Raw genomic sequence first — 10,633 nt, 5'->3', positions numbered from 1 at the left:
TGGGGTCCTGGGATCAAGCCCCTCATTGGGTTCCCTGCTCTGCGGGAGGCCAGCTTCTCCCTCTCCCACTCCCCCTGCTTGTGTTCCCTCTCTTGCTGTCTCTCTCTGTCTAATAAATAAATAAAAATCTTAAAAAAAAAAAAAAGGCGCAATAAAGTTAAAAGATTTAAACAGGTATTGCACAAAACAGAGCTAAATGGCCAATAGACATGAAATGGGGCTCAACTGCATTAGTTATCAGAGAAATAGGAATTAAAATAATGAGCTATCACTACACATCCTCCAGAACATTCTAATTGAAAAGAATCAGACAATAGTAAGTGTTTGAGAGGAGAAAGAACCATGGTAGAATAGTACATTCATACAAGGCTTCCACTAATTTCCTCTTCCAGCCTCAATATAGATCACACAGCCACCCTGCAAGTCAGTAGGGCCAGCTTCATGGGCATGCAGCCGGGGCAGTCATACCAGGCTCCATGCTCAGAAGGGCCTCAAGCTTAATCTAAAGCTCTGCTTGCTATCTTGAGATTTTTCATATTTTAAAGAAGGACCTCATATTTCATTTTGCATTAGGCCCAGCAAATTATGTAACCAGTCTGCCCAGCAAGAATATTATCTTTCCTCAAAACCTGTTGCCAATTAAACCGATGAAAAAGATATTTTTATTCTTTAACTTTGCATTTCCTTAAATTAACAATAAAGCTTACTGTATTTCTTCAGACGCACTGGCCCTTTATAAATTACACCTATCCTTGCCTTCTTTCCAGTAGGGTGTTTCTGCCGCTGATTGGTAAAGACTGTATATAAAGGAAGGATATTCCTTGTCCTACTTGATTTAAAAAAAATTCTAGCCATGCCACACCTAGTCTTTGGTCTTCAGAGAATTTTAATATTTGAACGTGCAATGTATCACTATCCATTCAGAAATAAGTTAAATATGCAATCACATTTTATTACTGCTTTACCTAAACACTTCACTTCGTCCTGGGTCGGGGGATTTACGGTGGAAGGAGGAAGTAGGGACTGAAGGGGACAGGTGGAAGAGTGGTGGCGAGGCAAGAGAAACGGAGCAGAACAAGGTAAGGCACAGAGCTGGGCCGAGCTGGAGGGGGAATGGGGCAAGATGAAGAAGAGCAGACAGGAGGGGCTGGGCTGGGCAATGGGGGGCGTGACCTGGGCAGGGAAGAGACACTGACAGTGCAGGCGGACCTGGGGACGTCGGGAGCTCCAAGAGCGGAGAGCCAGGAGCAGTCCAGAGCGACAGAGGCCCAGGGGCCGGGCTGGGGAGAAGAAAGTCGGTGCAGGGGCCTTGGTGGGTGTGGCCCAGGGCCGGGAGGGGCGGGGCTGAAGCTCAAGGCCGGACTCCGGATAACGGTGAAGTAAGAGACGAGGGTCTTGGGGCTGAAGCCTAGGGTCGGCAGGGGTGGGGCTTAGGCTGGAGACGGGGTCTGGGGTGGGGCCTGGCTTGGCGGCGGGGCCGAGGCCGGTGGTCCAGGGAGGACGTTGGCCTGAAGGCTGGGAGGACAGCCAACCGAGGAGGCCAAGAAACTGAGGAGCAGACAGGCGCGCCGAGGGCGGGGGAGGCCACTCCTGCACTGGTGTTCCTCAGCTTCCGGGTCTCCACAGACCCCACGTCCGACGTGGGCCCCTTCCCTACAAGGGTCACTATGTCCCATAGTCTCTTCGCGCGGAGGCACCTCCCAACCCCCACCCAGCCTCGACCGCGCCGGCATAGCCCCTCAAGGACGCCCACGCCGCCTCCCTGGGCTCCTCACGCCCTCAGGCGTGTCTGCCCCTCGCCCTCGCGTCTCCTCCGACCACGTTCGGCCCTGGAATGCCCGCGCCCCCCCCCCACGTGCTCGCCCCCACACCCGCGCGCGCGCCTGCGCTCACCTCGCCCACCGGGCGCCTCGCCTGACTGAACGGCTCGTGCTGGGACTTCACGCCCAAGCCGCGGCGCATGCGTCCTGCTGCGCCTCTGCGCGTGCGCTCTGCCGGGCTGTGGGAGCGGGCGTGTCAAAATCCCGGCCGCTGGTCGCTGGACGGCCGTGGCTGGACAGGGAGGAGCAAAGAGGGAAGAAGGCCCTGGCGCCGGCGTGGCCTTCCTCCCTGAGATGCTCTTATTCGCTGTTGGAAGAGTTAATACACGGTTTACATATTGTTAAGTAAATAGTGTGCGTTGAAAAGTCTTCCTCCCGCAATGTGGGCACCACCACCAATTTTTTATGTCCATGAACTACACGGTAACCACAGCAATTAGTTTGTGTCCTTCCACGGGTTCTTCATGTGTGTATCTGCATATATCCATGAGTAGTATACACACACGTGTGCAGAGTGTACACACATGATATATTTTATACACCTATGTTCTCACACCTGTTTACATACCTCCAGAATAAATGAATCGTTTAAGACATAAAATTAATATTTTTATAAATACATATTAAATATAATATAAACATATGAAATATGTGTAATGGAAATATATAATTCTGTAATTATGCATTGTTATAATACATAAGTTCACTATTGGACATAATTATATATTTGTATAAATGTAAGATGTAAGTTTAGGCCTGTGTGAATATTTGTATTCACATGTCCTCCCATTTTTAGACAAAAGGTGGCACACTTTACACACTGTTCCATGTTCTGGTTTCTTTTTACTTACTTGCATACCTTGGAGAGCTTTCCATAACACTATATAGGGAGAGTTTCCTCAGTTTTTGAACAGCTGTTTGGATGATCTTCTATGGCGCTGACCTCACTTATTTAATCAGTTCCTGACTGCAGGGGGCTGAATTGTGTCCAGTCCTTTTTCACTGAGCGCATACCCTTGACCATCAACAATTGTGCTGGCATGTAAATCTATAGGTGAGATAAATCCCCTGACAAAGAATTGCTGAAGAAAAACACATATTGTAAGGGCCTATTTAGCTAGTGACTCCATCTTGGTTAAAAGCCATTTTGTTGTGTGTGCAGTAAAACTTAAACTGATCCTGTCTCCCCTCCCCCCCCCATCCCTCCAGAGAAACTTACTTAGAAGCAAGTCTGGGAAACCAGTAAAATATGGTCAGCCAGTTCCTGATGACAGAGCCCAGAATACAAGGATGAGTCAGGCCAGGTGGAGACATCCAATCAGTAAAAGTACACATACTGTCTCCCTAACCACCAAAAAATGTAAACTCCGCCCTTTGGGCGCCAAACTTGAGGGCCAATTCTGACCAGAGTAATAGGTTAGTTCAAACAGCTACTATAAGGTAAACTGTAATTCAATTGGCCACCTGCATGTGACCTAACATGACTATACAATGTTATAATCTCATTGGCCACCTATGTGTGGCCAGGATTTTGCTCTATAAAAGTTAGTCTGTGAGGCTGGGAGGGGTCACTGTCTTCGGAGGCGGCCCTGACCAGTCCGTTGATTCTTGAGTCTGTAAACTGGGGGTGGTCGCTCTCTTCAGAGATGGCCCTGGCTCATCAGTCTAACTTCTAATACTGATCATAAAATAAAGCTTTAAATAACTTTCACTTTGTCTCAGTCTCGTTTCATTTAATAACGGACCTAAGAGAAGAGAAGAGAGAGAATGGAGAGAGAGAGAGAATCCCAACCAGGGTCCATGCCCAACATGTGGGGCTTGCTCTCACAACCCCAAGATCATGACCTGAGCCAAAATCAAGAGTTGGATGCTTAATCAACTGAGCCACCCAGGTGCAGTAAGGCTTTATTTTTACATAATCTCTACACCCAACATGGGGTTCCAACTTACAATTCTGAGAACAAGAGTTGTGTGCCCCACCGACTGTGCCAGCCAGGTGCCCCTTGCACTTGTCTTTTTTTTTTTTTTCCAATTTTATTGTATCTGGAAAAAATCCTAGGAAATCTACAAAATACTTTGAGGGGCACCTGGGTGGCTCAGTAGGTTAAGCTTCTACTTTCGGCTCAGGTCGTGATCTTGGGATCCTGGGATTGAGCCCTGCATTGGGCTCTCTGCTCAGTAGAGAGCCTGCTTCCCCCTGCCTCTCTGCCTACTTGTGATCTCTCTGTCAAATAAATAAATAAAATCTTTAAAAAAAAAAAAAAAAAGGAAACCAAAATACTTTGATAAATAATTGAGCTTTTAACTTTCTTTTTCTTTAATTTAATTTAATTTTTTCAGTGTCATTTTGATAGAGATTTCTAAGTTGCCTTTCATTAGCACTACTGCATCTTAGACCCCCCTCCACCCTACGTGAGCATGTCTATTAAGGGCTCTGCTCAGGTGAGAGAGGGAAGCTCTGACTGAACCAAGGCTGAGACAGAGCCCTGCCTTGCCCAGGAAGGCCAGAATGTCATGACCAGGCTGCATTTCCACAGGCCTAGAGGAACCAAGGAACTGATGGGTCTAGTGATTATTTTAAATACCTCATTGACTTTGTGGATATCAGGAAACTGATACTAAAGTTTATATGAGAGGCAAAAGATCCAGAATGACCAATAAAATATTGAAAGAGAAAAACAAGGGTGCCTGGGTGGCTCAGTGGGTTCAGCATCTGCCTTCAGCTCAGGTCATGATCTTAGATCCTGGGATCAAGCCCCGCATTGGGATCTCTGCTCAGCGGGGAGCTTGTTTCTCCCCCTCCCCATTCTCCATTTCATGCTCTCTCTTTCTCTCTCATAAATAAATAAATAATCTTAAAAATGAAAAAAAGAAGAACAGAGTCAGAGGATTTCAGGACTTAACACTAGCTGACTTTCAAAACTTAACAGGTGGGTGCTCACTTTGGCAGCACGTATACTAAAATTGGAATGATACAGAGAAGATCAGCATAGCCCCTGTGCAAGAATGAAATGCAAATTCATGAAATGGTACATATTTTTCAGAGGACCTCCTTCAAAAATCAATAAAAATAGGTCAATATTTTGTGAATTATATGTCAATATGACATATAATAGTGAAAATCTCAAACGTTAGAGACAAAGAGAAAATCCTGAAAGCAGCTCAGGGATAAGAGGTCTGTATCCTACAGTGGTAGAAACATTAGATTGGCAGAAGACCTATCCACAGAGATCTGGTAGGCCAGAAAGGATAGGCACCATATATTTAGGGTGCTAAATGAGAAAAATATACAGCCAAGAATACTTATCCAGCTAGGATATCATTCAAAATGAAGGCGAGATGAAAAGTTTCCAGGACAAACAGAACATACAAGAATTTGTGATAACCAAACCAGCCCAAAAAGAAATATTAAAAGGGACCCTTTAAGCAAAAAGAGAGCCCCAAAGTAATATAGACCATAAAGGAACAGAGACAATATACAGAAACAGTGACTTTACAGGTAATACAATGGCAATGAATTAATATTGTTCAATAGTTACTAGGAATGTAAATGGGCTCAATGCTCCAATCAAAAGACACAGGGTATCAGACTGGAAAAAAAACAACAAAAAAACAAGACCCATCAGCATGCTGTCTGCAAGAGACTCGTTTTAGACCCAAAGACCCCTCCATATTGAAAGGGAGGGGGTGAAAAACAATTTACCATGCTAATGGACATCAAAAGAAAGCTGGGGTGGCAATCCTTATATCAGACAAATTAGATTTTATTTATTTATTTATTTTTAAAGATTTTTATTTATTTATCAGAGAGACAGAGAGGGGGAGAGAGCGAGCACAAGCAGACAGAATGGCAGGCAGAGGCAGAGGGAGAAGCAGGCTCCCCGCCGAGCAAGGAGCCTGATGTGGGACTCGATCCCAGGACGCTGGGATCATGACCTGAGCTGAAGGCAGCTGCTTAACCAACTGAGCCACCCAGGCATCCCGACAAATTAGATTTTAAACCAGAAACTGTAATAAGAGATGAGGAAGAGCACTATATCATAATTTAAGGTCTATTCAACAAGAAGACCTAACAACTGTGAATATTTATACCCCTAACATGGGAGCAGCCAATTACGTAAGATAACAAAAGATAACAAAATTAAAGAAATGCATTGATAATAATTCAATAATAGTAGGGGACTTTAACATCCCACTCACTGCAATTGACAGATCACCTAAGCAGAAGATCAACAAGGAAACAAGGGCTTTGAATTATGCAATGGACCAGATGGATTTTATATTATATACTCAGAACATTCCATCCCAAAGCAACAGAATACACATTCTTCAGTACTACATAGAATATTCTCCAGAATAGATTACATCCTGGGTCACAAATCGTCTCCACTAGTACTAAAAGACTGGTATCATTCCCTGCATATTTTCAGACCACAGTGCTTTGACATTGGAACTCAATCACAAGAGAAAAGTTGGAAAGAACCCAAATACATGGACGGTAAAGAGCACCCTACTAAAGAATGAATGGATCTATCAGGAAATTAAAGAAAAAAAAATATTCATGGAAACAAATGAAAATGAAAACACAACTGTTTAAAATCTTTGGAATGAAGGAAACGTGGTCCTAAGAGGGAAGTATATAGCAACACAAGCCTTTCTCAAGAAACAAGAAAGGTCTCCAGTACACAACCTAACCTTACATCTAAAAGAGTTGGAAAAAGAAGAGCAAATACAGCCCACACCCAGCAGGAGAAGAGAAATGATAAAGATTAGAGCAGAAATCAATGAAACAGAAACCAAAAGAACAGTAGGACAGATCAATGGAACATGGAGCAGCTGGTTCTTTGAAAAAAATTAATAAGCCTGTTAAACACCTGGCCAGACTTAGCAAAAAAGGAAAGGACCCAAATAAATAAAATCGTGAATGAAAGAGGAAAGATCACAACCAACACCAAAGAAATACAAACAATTATAAGAATATATTATGAGCAACTATACGCCAGCAAATTAGGCAATCTGGAAGAAATGGATGCATTCCTAGAGAAGTATAAATTACGAAAACTGAAACAAGAAGAAATTGAAAACATGAGCAAACCCAAAACCAGCGAGGAAATTGAAGCAATCATCAAAAATCTCCCAACAAGTAAGAGCCCAGGGCTGGGTGGCTTCCCAGGAGAATTCTACTAAACATTTAAAGAAGAATTAATACCCATTCTTCTGAAGCTGTTTAAAAAAAAATCAAAATGGAAGGAAACTTCCAAACTCTATTAGGTCTGCATTACCTTGATCCCAAGACTAGACAAAGAATCCACCAAAAAGAATTACAGACCAATATCCCTGATAAACACAGATGCCAAAATTCTCACCAAAATGCTAGCCAATAGGATCCAACAGTACACTGAAAGAATTATTCACCAGGACCAAATGGGATTTATTTCTAGGATGCAAGAGTGATTCAACATCCACAAATCAATCAAAGTGATACACTACATAAATAAAAGAAAGAACAAGAACCATATGATCCTCTCAACAGCTGCAGAAAAAGCACTTGACAAAGTACAGCATCCTTTCTTGATTAAAACTCCTCACAATGTACGGATAGAGGGAACATAATTCAATATCATCAAAGTCATCTATGAAAAGCCCACAACAAATATCATTCTCAATGGGATAAAACTGAGAGCTTTTTCCCTGAAGTCAGGAACATGACAAGGATGTCCACTATCACCACTGCTGTTCAACATAGTACTAGAAGTCCTAGCCTCAGCAATCAGACAACAAAAAGAAATAAAAGGCATCCAAATCAAGAAAGGAAGTCAAACTGTCACTCTTTGCAGATGACATGATACTTTATGTAGAAAACCCAAAAAACTCCACTCCAAAATGGCTAGAATTCATACAGGAATTCAGCAAAGTGAAGGATACAAAATCAATGCACAGAAATCAGTTGCATTTCTATACACTAACAATGAGACAGAAGAAAGAGAAATTAAGGACTTGGTCCCATTTACAATTGTACCCCAAACCATAAAATACCTTGAAATAAACCTAACCAAGGAGACAAAGTATCTGTACTCAGAAGACTATAGAACATGCATGGAAGAAATTGAGGAAGACACGAAGCAATGGAAAAACATTCTGTACTCATGGATTGGAAGGACAAATATTGTTAAAATGTCCATGTTACCTAGAGCAATCTATATATTCAATGCAATCTCTATCAACTTTTTTCAGAGCTGGAGTAAATAATCCTAAAATTTTATGGGACCAGAAAAGACCCCAAATAGCCAAAGGAATGTTGAAAAAGAAAACCAAAGCTGGGGGTACCACAATGCCTGAGTTTAAGCTCTATCGCAAAGCTGTCATCATGAAGACAGCTTGGTACTGGCACAAAAACAGACACATAGATCAGTGAACAGAATAGAAAGCCCAGAAATGGACCCACAACTCTATGGTCAACTAATCTTTGACAAAACAAGAAAGAATATCCAGTGGAAAAACCCATCTCTTCAACAAATGGTGTTCGAAAATTAGACAGCCACATGTAGAATGAAATTGGGCCACTCTCTTACATTTTAATATACAAAAAGAGACTGAAAATGGATGAAAGACCTAAATGTGAAGCAGGAATCCATCAAAATCCTAGAGGTGGACAAGAACAGCAACCTCTGTGACCTTGGCTGCTGCAGGTTCTGGCTAGACAGGTCTCCAAAGGCAAGGAAACAAAGGCAAAAGTGAACTATTGGGACTTCATCAAGATAAAAGCCTTTGCACAGCAAAGGAAATAGTCAACAAAACCAAAAGACAGCTGACAGAATGGGAGAAGATATTTGCAAATGATGTATCAGATAAAGGACTAATATCCAAAATCTATAAATAACTTATCAAACTCAGCACCCAGGAACAAATAATTCAATCAAGAAATGGGCAGAAGGGCACCTGGGTGGCTCAGTTGTTAAGCCTCTGCCTTCTGCTTAGGTCATGATCCCAGAGTCCTGGGACCAAGCCCCACATTGGGCTCCCTGCTCAGGGGGAGGCCTGCTTCTCCCTCTCACACTACCCCTGCTTGTGTTCACTCCTTCACTGTCTCTCTCTCTCTCTGTGTCAAATAAATACACAAGATCTTAAAAAAAAAAAAAAAAGAAAAGAAAGGAAAGAAAAGAAACGGGCAGACTATGTGAAATACGTGAACAGACATTTCTTCAGAGAAGATAAGCAAATGGCCAATAGACACATGCAAAACTGCTCCACATCACTCATCATCAGGGAAATACAAATCAAAACCACAGTGAGATACCACCTCATACCAGTCAGAATGGCTAAAACTATCAAGGCAGGAAATGACAGATGCTGTCGAGGATGAGGATAAAGGGAAACCCTCCTACACTGTTGGTGGGAATGCAAGCTGGTGCGGCCACTCTGGAAAACAGCATGGAGGTTCCTCAAAAAGTTGAAAATAGAGCTACACTACAACCCAGCAATTGCACTACTGGGTATTTACCCTAAAGATACAAATGTAGTGATCTGAAGGGACACGTGCATCCCTGTGTTTATAGCAACAATGTCCACAATAGCCAAACTATGGAAAGAGCCCAGATGTCCACCAAAAAATGAATGGATAAAGATGTAGTGTGTAGATACAATGGAATGCTACTCAGGTATCAACAACAACAACAAAAATTTGAAACTTTGCCATTTACAACGACATGGTTGGAACTAGAGGGTATTATGCTGAGTAAAATAAGTCAATCAGAGAAAGACAATTTTCATATGACCTCTCTGGTATGAGGAATTTAAGAAACAAAACAGGGGACGCCTGGGTGGCTCAGTTGGTTAAGCAGCTGCCTTCGGCTCGGGTCATGATCCCAGCGTCCTGGGATCGAGTCCCACATCGGGCTCCTTGCTCAGCAGGGAGCCTGCTTCTCCCTCTGCCTCTGCCTGCCATTCTGTCTGCCTGTGCTTGCTCTCTCCCCCTCTCTCTCTCTGATAAATAAATAAAATTTAAAAAAAAAAAAAAAAAAAAAAAAAAGAAACAAAACAGGATCATAGGGAAGGGAAGGAAGAATGATGGAATGAGCACTGGGTGTTACATGAGACTGATGAATCGCTGACCTCTACCTCTGAAATCAATAATACATTATATGTTAATTAATTGAATTTAAATTTTTAAAAGATTAATAAAAAACAAAAATTAAAAAAAAAAAAAAACCCAAGCTTAACTGGTGAGAAAATTAATGCAGGGAAACCTCACTAAAATGGAGCTGGGAGACCACAAGGGGGTGCTCTCACTCCGTACCAGTCTAAATCAAGATTCCTCAGTGATGGAAGCCCTGGAAGAAAGCAGCACAGGGGAAGAATCAATTACAGACCAGAACAGGAAAAGATGGAAGCCGCATCTTCTAGAAGAAACTGACCACCCCTGCAACCCAGCCAGTGAAAAACCAACACCACCCGGAACCCCTGCTTTTTACTAATGGACTTTCATTCTAAACAATCCCTCCCAAATTCTCCTTCTCCATTAAAAAAAAAGTTCCTCTCCTTTGTTTTTTGGACCAGCCTAGGCTTTTTGAAGCATCTTGCTGGTCCCAAAATGCTATTCTCTGTTATTCCCAAATCAGAAAGAACTTTTCAGCCAGTAAAAGGACACTAAGTTATTAAATATAGGGATTACCTAGATTAAAAAGTTCTCCTTGACCCTCTCATGATCGCAGCTGGGGCTGGACATTTAAACCAACAAAGACAGATTCACCGAAGACCTTACAAGTGCAATGTAAGTTTGACGTGACCTGAGAAACTTCATGAGAAAACGAACC

The 10,633-nt window shown here is 42.6% G+C and overlaps 1 non-coding gene across 1 annotated transcript; it reads left to right on the top strand.

The window, feature by feature from the left end:
* Positions 1-4,754: 4,754 nt before the first annotated feature.
* Positions 4,755-4,861, top strand: LOC131819074 (U6 spliceosomal RNA). Its single transcript, XR_009349052.1, has one exon. It is a non-coding gene; the product is annotated as a U6 spliceosomal RNA (small nuclear RNA).
* Positions 4,862-10,633: the final 5,772 nt, after the last annotated feature.

This window comes from Mustela lutreola, chromosome 16 (assembly GCF_030435805.1).
Source record: "Mustela lutreola isolate mMusLut2 chromosome 16, mMusLut2.pri, whole genome shotgun sequence".
Taxonomy (NCBI): Eukaryota; Metazoa; Chordata; class Mammalia; order Carnivora; family Mustelidae; genus Mustela; species Mustela lutreola.
The sequence above is the reverse complement of the archived record's forward strand: the minus strand, read 5'-3'. Positions and strand labels throughout refer to the sequence as shown.